This window comes from Benincasa hispida, chromosome 5 (assembly GCF_009727055.1).
Source record: "Benincasa hispida cultivar B227 chromosome 5, ASM972705v1, whole genome shotgun sequence".
In the NCBI taxonomy this organism is placed as follows: domain Eukaryota; kingdom Viridiplantae; phylum Streptophyta; class Magnoliopsida; order Cucurbitales; family Cucurbitaceae; genus Benincasa; species Benincasa hispida.
The window spans coordinates 45,237,223-45,253,298 of record NC_052353.1 but is presented as its reverse complement, the minus strand read 5'-3'; positions in this window follow the sequence as shown (position 1 = coordinate 45,253,298).

Sequence of the window (16,076 nt, the reverse complement as noted above, 5' to 3'; positions counted from 1 at the left end):
CCTCATCATCAACACTCGATGTAGAGGAGATAATGCCTTGAGCTCAAGTACAGGGGTCTTCTCCAGTGACAGCTTAATTCTTGTTGCTTCACGTTTATCCAAGTGCAGGGGTTCAAAGTTCAGGTTAGACGTAGTTACGACATGGACAACCTCTTCCTCACCAATTCTTCTTCTTCTTAGTTCTTCGCACATTTTCCAGCAACCTATCCCTACATCATCTATGCACTGGCAAGTCTATAACTCATCTGGAAATTTCAGTGCGTTGAACACATTGAATTTCACTTACTGATTATCAACATGGATAGTCAACTCTCCTCCTTACACATCAATAAACACATGCCCCGTTGCTAATAATGGACGTCTTAGGATGATTGGGATGTCTGTATCAGCCTTGTAATCCAGAATAATGAAGTCCGTGAGGAATATGAACTCGTCAAATTTAACGAGCACATCCTCAATCTTCCACTCTAGATGCGTTATGGATCTATCCGCCAGTTGTAGGGTTATAGTGGTAGGCCTGGCCTCACCAATTCTCAGCTTCTTAAATATTGCTAGCAACTTTAAGTTGATGCTTGTGTTGAGGTCGCACAATGCATGGCCAACATCCATTCCTCCAATCAAACAGGGCAAAGTAAAACTTCCCGGGTTCTTCATTTTTGCGAGGATGGTGTTCTTAAACAATGTGCTGCACTCTTGAGTTAACGCAACTATTTTGAATTCACCCAACCTTCGCTTCTTTGACAATACATCTTTCAAGAATTTTACATAGTTGGGCATCTGTTCAAGAACTTCCATGAGAGGAATGTTGATATGAAGCTGCTTAAGGACGTGTAGAAATCTCTTGAATTGATGGTTGTCATCTTTCCTTCTCAGCCTGTTGAGGAATGGTGGTGATGTGGGCAAGACTCCACTTACTTTGTTTTTCTCCCTTGCAGCAATAGGATCCTATGACAAGGGTTCTGGATTAGATGATGTAGAGCATCTTTGTCTGGAAAATTCAGTGCTGCTGGTTGTTTGTTGGAAGGATGCATAGTATCACTGAAAAGATTATCAATTGGTTTTGAATTTGTGGAATCGATTGGGAATGTAGGAGTCAAAATTTCTAGTATTGCTGGAGTATGAGATGTCAATTTGTTGGAGTCTCGGGAGTTTTTTGCAGAGTTGGCCCTATTTTATCCACTTTGTCTAGTTTTGCTCTAAAAAAAGAATAGTTACTCCTAAGTCAAAGGTGGACTTTTCGGGATGACAACAAAAGTACAAATCAGATAACCCAATTCTAAGCATGCAAGACTTAATTTTGCAAACAATGACTTAAAGATGCAAGACAAGAAATATTTTTAAAATTGGGCTAAAAATCTTGATCATGCTTTTCTAACGTTCTTTCATGCAAATTTCATTACAGGAAGTGAAACAACTCTAGATAGAGAACTAGTGAGTGGAAGCGGATCGTTCCAAAGTCCATTGAGAAAGAACACAAACAATTACAGTCTAACGGAAGAGATTATGCATAAACAATAAATTACAAGCACGCTTCTTTAATTAAACACAAAGGATCGAGTATACAATACCTTTGAAGAACTCATTCTTCTAGTATTCCCTTAATCAATTAACAACGTGTCCAAAGAATAACTTGAATACAACGATCAGAACGACCAACAACACGAACTGAAGAATCCTCGATCATTATTGAGTGCAACTCGATCCTCGACCGTCGAATGAAATAAGAACACCACCAGAAGAGTTACCTTGGTATTTTTGGTGTGAGAATCCAGGAGTTGTGGGCTCTGTATGACTTTGGATAGAGGAATGAAGAAGGTAAACGATCGAGTATGCGACAGAGGAAGGGAATCTATCATATAGACTTGATACTCGATTGTGTAGAAGAAAAAGCCTATTGTATAGACTTGCTACTCGATCATGTAGTAATGGGTAACTATCGTATAGTAAACTCGATACTTGATCGTTTAGGTTGTAAGATACTATCGTTTAGTAAAACTCTTTTACTCGATAGTTTTTATTTTTGTGAAATGATATAATAATGAATCATCCTCTGATTTTTGAAAACCATTTTCATTTTTATCTCACAGTTACCATAAACCGTGCATAACCTTCGATTCAAGTCGATTATCAAAGAAAAAGAATAATTAGTTATCATATAGTTAATATATTATAAATAAATATAATAACTAACTTATCATATTATATTTATAACCTATAGTTTCAATATTTCATCATATGAAACACATAAACTATAGTTCTTTTTTCTCTTTTATGGCATTTAATATAAATCATATTTATATTAATTCCTCCAATTAATAATGTATCAAATACATCATATCAATTATATCACATATAATTGAATCAATTTAATTATATCATATATAATCAAATTTCAACACTTCAAACTAACCCAAAATTTGATTCTTAACTTGAACCTATTGAGCTACTAAGGGGACCTTATGGACTTATAGCTTGAAGCTCCAATGGTATGTGAATATCTGACTAAACTTTTTAATCACGAGATGCACCATCCGTTAACTGTCGGGCACTCCACTAAAGACCAACAGTTGTACTCTTCGCACTACAGATATATTTCTGTGTCCATACAACCAATCAGCAGTGCGATGACCCTTCACAAATCGCTCGTAAGTACAGCTGAACAAATTTACCGTTTTGCCCTTGTAGTTACATCTAACTCCTTAAGTACCACTGATTCCTCTAATGAACAATAAGTCATGTTCTACTATGACTGAGTCCTCTCTTCCTAAGAGAGGGTGTGGCACTATGTTCACGACCCAAAATCAGCCCTTAAGGGAGCAATTTATCTACTTACCCTAGCTTCGTGGAAGGACTGAATTTCATTTTGTGTAGCTGAGTTCCCAGCTCCCTAATCAGACGAATCCTCAAAATGGTAAGTTGAGTTGGAAATCTGGCCACTCTCACCTATACAAATCAAAGGACCGCCCTCATGAGCAGGAGTTCCCAACTCACTTAGGATTAAGGTCATGTCACCTATGGTCATTTTAGTGAAATGTAATTCCCAATTATCAACGGCGTTATATAAAGAGACTAACCATTTTGTGGTCCGATCTTATACATACTCTTTTTATAGGATACCCCCCCTCACATATCTTCATATGAATGGTTAGGATCGAATCATTTGTAGCACTTTACAACACTTGTAACATCTACAAAGCAAGCCGTATTTGTAGTGTCACCAGGATAAGGTATCCCTCATTTATCCATTTACTACAGACCATTTAGGTTATTACTTAAGGCATATCCACTTTTATATCTCCACATACATACTTAAGTTACATAAAATAACCATGGATCTTAGTTTATTGGATTGAGTAAAAGCTTATAAAATAACTCTTATTTTATTAATAATAATATGTTTACATAATGTTTATAAACTACGAGACTACCAGGAGATTTAAGACACTAATCCCAATAGGAAGAGTGCGTCATAAACTATCATGATAACAACAAAGTAAATAACAAGCAAGGCAATCAAAACACATAACATATTACCCAACGGGTACCCCACCCCAACTTAAAAATATACATTGTCCCCAATGTATTTCAAGTAAAGCTAAAAAAGAATGAAAACAAGGGAACCGAAAACCTCCCCTGATAGGAATGTCACTTACGAGATGGTGGTGGTCAGACTCACCTCTTCAAAAAGATGCTCATCTCATCTAGGTCGTCCCTATAAAACAAAAACAAAAAGAAAACTAATCTAGAAAAACAAATAAAGAAAGCAATAAAATTTATTACCTGACTACCTCTAGGAAGCGCAAATTTTTAAAGTTGATTGCTCGACCTGACCTGTCCCCTATCAAGGCACAAAGAAATTATTGTATTTCTTTGGTCTCTTCTTGGATGAGTCGATATAGCCCGATAAAGCTATAAGGCTCTTCATCTTTTGAAGAGAACCAGACAGGTCAAATTTTGTATTTTTAATTTTTGTAAAAGGAAATAAAATAAAAAACTCAAGGACTGACTCAACGGAAAATAAAGACTCCGACTCAACTGACTCAAAACGAAAAGAACAAAACTAAAAAATATATGATATATCAGACGACAGAACAGGGCAAGGTTTTTCAACCTCTAACTCTATCACCTGGAACTCGACGGGTTTAGGCTCAGATTTTCCATAGTCCTCACAAACTGATTCTAAACATGGCATGCTATCTTCCTATTCATCCTCAATGTCGACATAGATTACCTCATCGCCGCATGCTTCGATATTGTCATAAGATGTGTATAGTAGGGGTTCACATCGTCTCTCAACTGATTCAAAAGATTGAGTGACTGAGTCTCTCAAGCTTTGAAGATCAGTTACAACCTCAGTCTAAAGACTAGAGTTCTCCTGGAGGTCACACATTTCCTGCTTAAAAACAATATTGTTAATAGTAAGTTGTCTAGTCACATCTTATAATGACATACTTCTGTGGTGTGAGCATGCATCGTCATGTCGGATATGGCAGAGGGTGAATCATAGTGAAACTGTTCCCATCCTAGGTTTCCATAGTCATAGGACTCCTCCCATGTGGGCCCTTGGAAATCATCGTCCATATAACTGGGATACCCTTCCATGGAGTAGTCTCGTGGCATAGGGCTCCACTGCATACTTGGGCATGCTTGCTCAGGGTGATCAGTCCTACATGCTTGCACCTACTGCGGGTTACCTGCAACCAATTGACTAACCAAAGAAGTTAACTCAGCAAGTTGACCTTGAAAATCACAAACCTCATCACTAAGTCGAGATGCTCCATTTGATTGTCCCCATCCTTGTTGACGATATCTGTCCATGCTTAAAATACTGACACAAAAAGGAAAACAAATCAAAAGCAAAAGAATACTCTAACTAGAATTTTAACTAACGAAACATCAATAGCTTCCTTGGCAACGACGCTATTTTGTTCGCGCTCGAGAATTGACGTCGTTAATTTGACTCCGAATTGAAACAAAAGAAAATTTATAATCCCGAACTATTTCTATTACTACAAAGACGTAGTAATAGTGGTAAGTCCGAGTCGATTAGCAGAGAAGTGCTATTGGTTTCGTTAAGTTAATTTTCTAGCTAGAGTGATAAATGAGGGGTTTTGATGTGGAAGAGACAACATGCATGAAAAAGAAATAAAATGCAATGGATATATGAAACGATAATTGATTCATTTAGTTCTCAGATCAAGTAGCCATTCATTGTAAATTATATCATTGGTTTCATCCAAAATATCATATATTCAAATTATGCATGCATTGCTACCCAATCGATGCGAATTAACTAATCTCTATAAGCCCGAGAATCAATTAATCTGAACTTATCTAGTGTCCTACTTTGTAGTTGAGGTTGGAAAGTCGTACCCTAACTAACCTACATGCTTCTAGATGCAATTGGGTCCTCAGTGGCCATAAAGTACTAGAAACACATGCATTAAGATTCAGGATTCAACTATGTTGATTAAGTGTCAGGAAATCCGTGTTCAAATAATCAATTTGTTCTTAAACCTAGATTAAACGTGTGATGCAAAGATTCATGGACAACCTAAAAACCTAAGCATGCTTATCTAATCTATGCTACAATGGTAAATTCAAAGCATGGATGATACAAGGATGCATGCGAGCTTGAATTTAACTAGTGCAGACATGCGTTCATGATAGGGCATCAATCCAACTCATAAAAGCAAGTCTAAATTAAACAAGATTCAAGAAAAACATAATTCTGAAATAAAGCACAAAGGTTGAACAGAAAAACTCATTAAAATACAAAGAATGTTCGATCCAAGTACTAAACGAAAGATTACCTCATCAATTCATAGACAAACCAATGGGATATAATCTAAAACACGTCCATAATCCGAAATAAAATAAAAACTAACCTAAAGATACTGAAAATTGAAGGAAAAGGAAGAAGGATGAGGTTTAACTTTGGCCTCAATCGATTTGGCCTCCAAAATTCGGCATGTTCTAACCTAGGGCCGAGAGATATATTTATAGGATTCATCGCAGCGTTGCAACGCTTGGAATGGTGTTACAATGTTGGGTTACGTGCGCACTCAGCTCCATGTCGTCATTCTTCACAGCATTGCAATGTTCTAAGGAAGCGTTGCAATGTTGATGCTTCTGCCTTCAGGCCTTGGAGTAAAGTGTCAGGATGCGTTGGGACACTAGCGTTGATTCAGCTTGGAGTGTCGCAATGCTTGGAATAGCATTGCAACGTTGCACCCACTGCCAGAAACTCGTTACTCGATGCTCGACAACTTGATACTTGATCCTCGACCACTCGATAGTGTTTTCTTGATTACTCGACAACCTTTACTTGATGGTACTCGATGATGCTCGATGAATGCCTCATACTCGGTGGAACTCGATAGAATTTTGGTCTTTTCAACTCCTTTAAATCTCAGATGTTCAAATTAACTCCAAATTGCTTCAAATTAATCCCATTCTTCACCAAATGATTAATTCTACCCCTTGATTGCTCGATACCTATAAAATAGGGAAATAAACACATAAAATCTACTAACGAGCCCGAATTAAGCTAGAAATATTAGCTCTTTTTGGGAGCTAGCACCCACTTTAATCAAGGATACCCATGCTTATGTGGTGGTTTATGACAGTTGTCAAAGAACCAACACTATATCAAACAAGAATGAAATGTCGTTGACTTCCATTCTGGATGTAGAATTTTTTGACGTATGGGGCATTGATTTTATGGGTCATAATTTTTTGACGTATGGGGCATTGATTTTATGGGTCCTTTCCTAGCATCTTCCGGACATTGGTATATCTTGTTGCCAGTTGATTTGTCTCCAAGTAGGTGGAGGCCATCTCTTGTGCTAAAAATGATGCGGCGACAGTGGCTAAATTTTTTAAAAAGAACATCTTCTCTCGCTTTGGGATGCCCTCGTGTGTTAATAAGCGACGAAGGTATGCACTTTATTAACCACATTATTTCTAACCTCTTGCTTAAGTTTAATGTGAAACACAGGGTTGCTATCACATATCATTCACTGACAAATGGTTAGAGGGAGGTTTCAAATCAAGAGATTAAGACCATACTGGAGAAGTTGGTCAACACCTCTCGCAAAGATTGGTCACAAAGATTATATGAGGCTCTCTGGCCTATAGAACAACATTTACGACGCCCATTGACATGTCACCCTATGTGTTAGTATTTGGAAAAGCATGCCACCTCTCGTTTGAACTTGAGCACAAGGCTCAATAGGCCCTAAAAAAAGTTAAAACATAGACCTGACAAGAGCTGAAGATGCCAAAAAGCTTCAACTGAATGAGCTAATGGAATGACACTTGACCACATACAAAAATGGCAAGCTATACAAGGAGTGGACCTAACAATGGCATGATAGGCAGATCAGTAAGAAAGATCTCATTGTTGACCAATGGGTGTTACTTTTTAACTCTTGTCTCCGTCTGTTTCTAGGTAAGTTGAAATCAAGATTGTCTAACCCATTCATAGTACGTGAAGTTTTCCCCCAAGGAGCTGTGGAGTTAATGAATGAGGACGAAAATAATGTGTTCAAAGTTAATAGGTAGCATTTGAAGCCTTACCATGGCGGCTCGATCGATTGTGTTAAAGAGACCATTGACTTAGTCGGTCAAGATTGATTGCCCGTGCGAAAGAATCCTTGTGGTGACTTCACTCCAACCTTTCTAGGGATGACTTATTTCACTTTTTAATGCTTTCCTAGTTACCTTCTTATTTTGGCTTATTTAGTTCCTGGTTTTTTGGATTTCTACTTTTAGTTTTCCAACTAGGATGTTTGATTTTGAATACTTATCTTGTACGATGATATTATCTGATTCAATGAAATGAAGAATGATGCATTTGTTTGGCTCTTGTGTTTGTTAATCGAATATTATGCGATAAATCGAGTTAATCAAATTTGATGCATGGAATGTGTAGGGACTTTGATGATTCGATTCTTGAGGGCAATCGAGTGCACCATCTAAAAAAATGCCCTTTTGTCTACCTCACATTTAATGAGATTTCATAAAATGACATTAGTGCCCTCATCGATTGCGTTTCCTAAGCTCATCCATCATAAAAGGCCTTGTCCATTCCAGCCTACTATTTATCGCTCTCGTTAAACCCTCCTTCAACCTCTCCGAGCTCTCAAATTCTTTTCATTTTCTGATCACCTCGGTTCCCCGATTTCCTCAACACATCACTAGAATCCATGGCTTCCCAACACACAAATTCCTAAAACCCAACATTTGAAGGCACTGGAAGCCCCATCCACCTCCGCTCACCTCTGCGCTACCAGCCGTATTACCTACATTTATAAGAAAAACAACATTTCTCATTGCTAGCCGGTAAACTCAAGTTCAACAGAGGGTAACTCGTCTTCCAATCCATCCTAGGCCCTCTAGTCAAAAATTCATCCCTTCTCTAACCATTTCAACCTCATCACACACTCATGAAGGACAACGCAAGGAGAATGTCCCTTCCACCAGTCTTGAACCAGTCGCGCCAACTCTTCCCACTGAAAGTGGACTTAAGAGGAAAGACGACAAGGAAGTGTTTGGCAGCATCTAACCACCATCGAAAAGGATGGTGGTTTGGTGGAAGTTGGGGTAGTTAAATAGCCTAAGAAAAGAAAAGGACACCAGGATGAAGTAATGGTGGTACCACTGAAGGGGTCAGCCCTTGCAGCTAAAGATTCTAAAGGTAGTAGAGGAATTGACTACAAAAAGAAAAGGAAAAAAAGAGAAGAACAACGAAAAAGGAAAATGACCGCAAAGGAGTTAGAGAGAAGAAAAGAAGAAATGAGGAGAAGAAGTTGAAGAGAGAAGAAAGATGCTGACGCAAAGATGAGCTACCAATTTTTGTGGAGCAATCCACCACCACATAGGTGGAAGAACCGTTGGTAATGAAGTCTGCTAAGCCAATGACGTAAGTTGAAGTCGAGCTCCCTCGAGAACAATTGGTTGCATCTATTGCTCAACTAAGGGATGAAGAAGATGAGGATGATATGTTTGGATCTCTCATCCAAAGGTCAGGAAGAAAAGAAGTAGAAAAAGAATAGGCTGCTTGGCCTAAGGTTGATGAATAAGTGACCGACCCCGAGGTCACCGTAACTAGGTTTTTTGTGGACCTAGCCTATGCACAGCTGACTGAGCGCATTGAAAAGGAAAAGGAAGAGATAGAAAAAGAGAAAAAAAGAAAGGTAGAGATGATTGAACAAACCTGTCTCATTATCCATCTGGCGATTTGGGGAAGAAACTACACGATGAGGAACTTCGTTGCAACAATGTGAGGATAGAAGAAGAGATGGGGAAAAGGATAGAAGAGATAAGAGAATAGAGGCCACAATTGAGGAATTTGTGCACGAGATGGAAGAAGAAGGAGAAAAGAAGAGAAAAAGAAAGTGAACAGGAAGGAAAAGAGTATGCACTGAAGGGAGGAGAAAAGACTTGAAAGAGAACAATGGTAAAGAGAGAAGAAGGAAAAGGAGAAAAAGAAGTAGGAAGATGAGCGCGTAGCTATTGAGTGCACAATGGCCCAGGAAAAGGGCAAGGAGAAGATTTATGAATCATCTCTAGGAAAAGCAGCAACAAAGAATGGGAAGAAGAAAGATGATGATGGTATGCTGTTAGAAATGGGGTTCTTCCCAACGCCTTTGCCACTACTCGACTACATCACTAGCATCATCGCAGAGCTGGGATGGGAGGATTTTTGTCAGAGTCCTTCAATTGTCATTCTCAACATTGTGCATGCCTTTTAATATGATAGCTTGTATGAGGCTGGAAATGTCGTGACTATCTCGGGGCTCACTGTATCATTTAACGCCAATGACATCAACAAAATTTTCAAGTTAAAAAGAAACCCTGATGCTTCTGGCAATAGGTTGATAGTGGTGTCGAACAGTGAGCACATGAATGATGCACTGAGAATTTTGGCCCAACCAAATTCCACTTGAAAGATCTCTTCAAATGGCATTCGAACCTTAGACTTCTATAGACTATTTCCAGAAGGGAGACTATGGGTTTATTTGGTTAAGAAGAGGTTGATAAAATTTTATCAAGGGATCAATTGATGGTCACATACTGCATCATAAGAGGTATCCCTATCGATGTTGGACGCCTCATCGCACCGCAGATATGGAGAATTTTTGGCAAGCCCAAAGGACAACTTTTCTTCCCCTAGACCATCACAATCCTTTGCCTATGTGTGGGTTTTGGTGTCTAAGAAGAACCTCTGACAAAGGTAAACGAGATCACTACCAACAAGATTTTGCATCGAATATGAAGGACTCCCCCCTTTGCCCCAAACCTGCCAAAGCCCCTAACTGCACCATTCTTATTAACCTTAATGATCCTCATCACCTTCTAGCCAAATGTTTAAATTCCAAGGCCAGAGTTAAGAAAGTTATTGAAACCAACACGAAGCATCCTGATCCTGAAGAACAATTTTGCACTCATTCACTGCTTAAAGTCATCAAGCCCTAAGAACCATTACTGCTATTGTCCCCTTTGCTTGAAAATCTTATCTCGCTTCCTTCTCCCATTAATTGTAAAGACCCAACTCCCATTGAACCACAACAAACCTCCCATTCGCTACAATTTTCCCCCTCTGACCCACATGAAAGATTTTTATCCCTATCTCTCATGGAAAAATTTGATGACCCACTCGATTTGGGCGCTGGTCCATCCAACTAGCACCAAACTATAGCTGGTGAGAATTTGCACATCTCGTCGCACCAATCTCCTCAACACATTCCTTCACCACCCCATCCATCGCCAACCCCCATTCCATCCTTCACCTTTAATGAGCTCCAACTCTTCATCACCCAAGAACTCCAAATTCATCTTGCGCCCCTCCACCAATCCTTCATTGAAGTGCACCAAAACATGGACACCATCCACTAGTCTCTCGTTAATGTACAACGAGATATTTGTTGAGGTTGATACCCTAAATCTCGTAGGGTCCTATAGTTTCTAAACACTTGTATGAACAAACATTTTGTGATTTATAATATATGATATTTTATTCACTTTTATCTATGAAATATATGTTATTTTAGTTGCATTAACCACAAACCAATAAACTAACATCCATGGTTATCATTGTAACTTAAACATGTATGTGGAGACATATAGGTGGATCGTGTTTAAGTGATAACCTAAATGGTCTGTAGTATATGGATAAGGCTGGATACCTTATCCTGGTAATACTACGAGTATGGCCCACTTTGTAGGTGTTACAAATGTTGTAAAGTTCTACAAGCCTATTATTTTGGGGATTCATTTGATTGAGAAACTGGGAACTCAGCTACATAAGAAGAAATTCACTCCTTCCTTGAAGCAGAGGTAAGTAGATAAATTTCTCCCTTAAAGGTTGATTCCGGGTCTTGAACAATGTGGCGTCACACCCTCTCTTGGCCCAAGAAGGGTTTAGTCATAGTGGGACTATGATCTATTTTTCATTAGAGCGATCAGTGGTACTTAAGAAGTTAGATGTAACTGCAGGGGCAAAATGGTAATTTAGCCCAACTATACTTACGGACATTTGTGAATGGTCATCGAATTGTTGATTGGTTATATCCGATGGACATAGAAATATATCTGTAATGCGAAGAGTGCAACTGTCGGTCTTTTGGAGTGTCCGATAGTTAATAGATAGTGGATAATGTGATTAAAGAGTTTAATCCATTATTTACGTACCGTTGGAGCTTCAAGCTACAGGTCCATGAGGTCCCCTTGGTAGCTCAATGGATTTAAGTTGAGAATCAATTTTTGGGTTAATTTGAAATGTTCAAATTAATAAGAGGGAATTTGATTATGTATGATATAATTAAATTAATTAAATTATATATGATATAATTGATATAATGTATTTGTTACATTATTGTTTAATTGGAGAAATAAATATTTGAATATGATTTAAATATATTTCCTATGAATAAGATTCATAGTTATTAAATTTAATATAAATATGATTTATATCAAATGCCATAAAATAGAGAAAAAAAACTACGGTTTATATATTGTATATGATGCAATATTAAAACTATAGGTTATAAATATAATATGAGAAGTTAGTTATCACATTTATTTATATTTATTAATTATTTGATAATTAACTCCTTTTTCTCCATAACCACCCTTAGTGGGGAGTTATTTGGTTGTATGGTAAAATGGGATAAATGAAAATTGATTTTTAATTATTCCAGGTGATCAGTTTTCATTATCGAGTAAGCGATCGAGTAACTACACGATTGGAGTTGAGAGCTTATGCGATAGTCTCATTTTCTCTAAACGACAAAGTGTCTTTGCTATACGATAGCCTTGTGCCTACTCAATCGTCTTCCTCCTTAAACTCAGAACTTTCCTTTTACCCAAAATTAGGCAGAGCACACTACTCCTGAATTCTCATACCGAGATTACCAAGGTCACCAAGTGGTAGTGTCCCTATTTGGTTCGAGGATTGAGTTGTTGTATACTATTGTTCGAAGGTGTTCGTGACTTGTTTGACGCGTTCGTGAAAGAGTACGATCAAGGGATTATCTTGAAGAACGGTTCTTGAATGGTTCTTCAAGGGTATAATCTCTAAACTTTGTTTTTAATTCAGAAGCATGCTGCAATTTAGTTTCTGATGCATAATTCATTCTGTTAACTGTAAATGTATGCGTTTGATCAAAAGGGGATTTGGACGATCCGCTTTTGCTCAAAGGTTCTCTGTAAATAGAGTTCCTTCAATATTTTCACCCTCCAACAATTTTAGCACACGTAGGCAGAACAAAACCATGAATACTTTAACTTTTTAACAACCTACCTTCAAGGTCTGACTATTCCTCCTCATCTTCGCTAGCCTTTGCATTTTTCTGATGTGCAAGGCCATACTGCTCCGACACCATAAAATGATAATCCTCTGTCACGATAGTAATTTTAGGGTTGTTGCTTTGGAGTTGGAATTTCTCTCTCTATCTATTGATTTTTCTTTGCTTGTATTTATCAACTTTTTGTACTTAAGCGCATTATTTATTAATATCGAATTAATTCCATGTTTATTTTCGCTCATTATTCTGCTTTATCTAGTCTTGAATTATTATTTTTCATGCCTTATCCTTTTGAAATTCATTTTTATACTCTATCTTTTTGCTCATTGATAAATATGCAACGATGGTGATCTTTATGCATTTTCCTGGTTCACTCATTAAAAGTCACATACTTTCCTCAGCCTTAGTAGCTTCTTCATTCAGCCTCTACTCAATCCTCTTCTTCAAAATTTTCCAGTAATTTTGTTTTCTTTTTTCTTAAGTAATAAGGACCTTGCTACTCTAAAAAATTTGAGGGTGGGAAAGGTTTGAGAAGATTTGTTTACTTACACATGGCGATTACATTCATACTTTCATAAAAAAAAAAAAAAAAATTAAATAAAGAACTCCACTATCAATGCAAGGGAAAAACCCAACTTGATGAGAGTTTAAGTTGTGAAAGGAACTTGTTCGTAGTCGGATATTTCGCATGATATCCGTGTAGGTAAGCCAAAACGAAGGTAGGTTACCAGGATCAACACAATGTAAATACCAGTTAATAAGAACAACTCCACTGTCTGGCGAAAGTTAAACTTAGTCAAGATAAGAGTTAAGTTGAACTTGGCATGCAACCATATTTCAATGTTCGTGTGACACCCGTGATGGAGTTGACATTCAACATGCGGAAGAGATTTGGATCTTAAATACTCTAAGTACAATAATTTTAGTAAATTAATAAGCATGTTCAAGAAAATATTAGGAATAAGGATTGTAGAATACAACCTTTGATGAACCCTCCAATTGATGCAATCTACCTGTGAGTTCTCTTTAACAACTTGTTGTAAACCATCATTTGATCTTCCCTACTGTTCTCAGGCCTTGGATTGAAGAGTAGAAAAAAAAATTTCCTCTTTATTTTTTAAAGTTGCATAGACGAATTTACTTAAAAAGTCGTGTATTTATTCAATTCAAACATGCAAATTTGAAGAGAATGAGAGTTTGACACTCAAACATCCACTAATTAAGTGGATTAGGTAGAGGAGAAATGAAAAAAATGGGAAAAACCAACTTTCCAATTTTAAATTAATTTTTCTTTTTAATTTAATTTTAATTCTCAAATAAAATCAAATTAAATTAAAAAAAACCTAATTTCTATTTAAAATACTTTATTTTAAATAAAAAAATTAATTAAATAAGTTTAATTAATTATTTTAATAAATAAATTAATATCAAATATTAAATTAATAAAACACCTAATCCAAACATGAATCTTTATTCAATGTATCTAATATTTAAATCACAAAAATTTAGATATTTTCATTTTCTCCAAAAATTGTTAGTTTGTTAATTAAAATTAATCATATCGATATATAATCAATTCTAAGACCTTAAACCGAATTTGAACATTTCAAATTCTACTCAACACTCTATTATAACGGTTATCTTTTTACTAGCTAGTAGAAGGAACCTATAACCTACTGATCATGAGCTCCAACAATTTGAGATTAAATTGTAAATCTTTAAATAAAATTAGATCAAAACGTTCATTAACTTACCTCGAGTCAACTCCACTAAAGGCCCAGTAATTTGCACTCCCCTCCACTATAGATATAATTTGCGTCCACTTTGATTTAACCATAATCTAGTAAAGTCAACCACTTCACAAGTGATATAACGACTGGGTCAAAAGCGTTACCCCTGAGATACCACTCTACCTGTCGTCTTAAGTTTCTACTGATCCTTTAATGAATAATTGGTCTTGTTATCCAATCACCAAACCAAGTCCCCTCTCGAGGCAATGAGAGGGTTGGGGCCTCTTGTTCAAGATCTTGAAGTCAACACTTAAAGAAACAACTTCTCTACTATCACTAAAAGCGCGGGTAGGAGTAAATTCTGTCCTGAACTCTATGTCCCCAGCTATCTACCCGACTCTTACCCCTGAAATGGGCGGGCGTTATTTGAGTTAGCACTGTTGGACCAACACTCAAACCATTGAAAGATCTAGAGGATAATTGCCACACCCCCTCCCGAGCCTTAGCCCAAGACCCAAAAGAGGGCGTGAAGACAGCCAATTTCACAACTAGGACAGCTAATATACCAAATAATCTTTTAATGTGTACTAAGAATTAAAATGTCTACAATATTCATTATAAATTTTATATATGATTTAGCTACCCTATTGATCTTCAGCTATCCTAATCCGAGTCACGCTCTGTGAGAGATTACCAATTCCTGGTGTTGGTGGCTTGGTGGCTTTTCTCTGAACGCTCCACTGCGCTACCTGGGGGAGGGGAAAGAAAAATATTTGGAAAACATGAGCTATAAAGCCCAGTGAGTGGTGCCTTTGAATAAACAATAACTTTGACTTCAGAAATATACTTTTTGGAAATCAATACATAATTAATAAGAACATGACCACAAGTTCAAAATTATTTCTCCAGCCAAATCACTGGATTATCCCCAACTCATTCGTTGGTTACTACATAATGCAAACATTCCCAGCTATACCACTGGTTATCCCTGGCATGATCATACTTTTTCCCCAGCATTTTCACACGTACCTTAAAACAATGTAACAACAATTCTTGTGGAAACTTTTCCTGTACCCTATTATTCCGCTAATGTGCACATCGACTATTTTCCCTCTAACTATGATTAAGTAACTTGACTATATTTCCCGCCGGTCGTCACCGACTATGATTTCTCGCCGATCGAAGCCGACTATATTTTCCTGCCAGCCGAGGCCGACTATATTTTCCCGCCAAGTACCTTTTCAAGCATGCTAACTATATATCCCGGGTACAATTTCAGTTTCCAACACAAACATACAAGCAATATCTTAACAAGCATAGTAACAAGATAAACGTGTATCCCTGATCATGCCAATTTAACATTATCCCCTATATATATTTACTTATATATATAGAAATACAACAATAATACAATAACACAATAACCACTCAGTTTTTGCATGGACTCTTCTCTGCAAGTTTCCTTTGAAGTGTTTCCTGAAATTCCTCCCATTTCCAAGGAAATTCCAAATTAATACCATAATTTCACAAAATA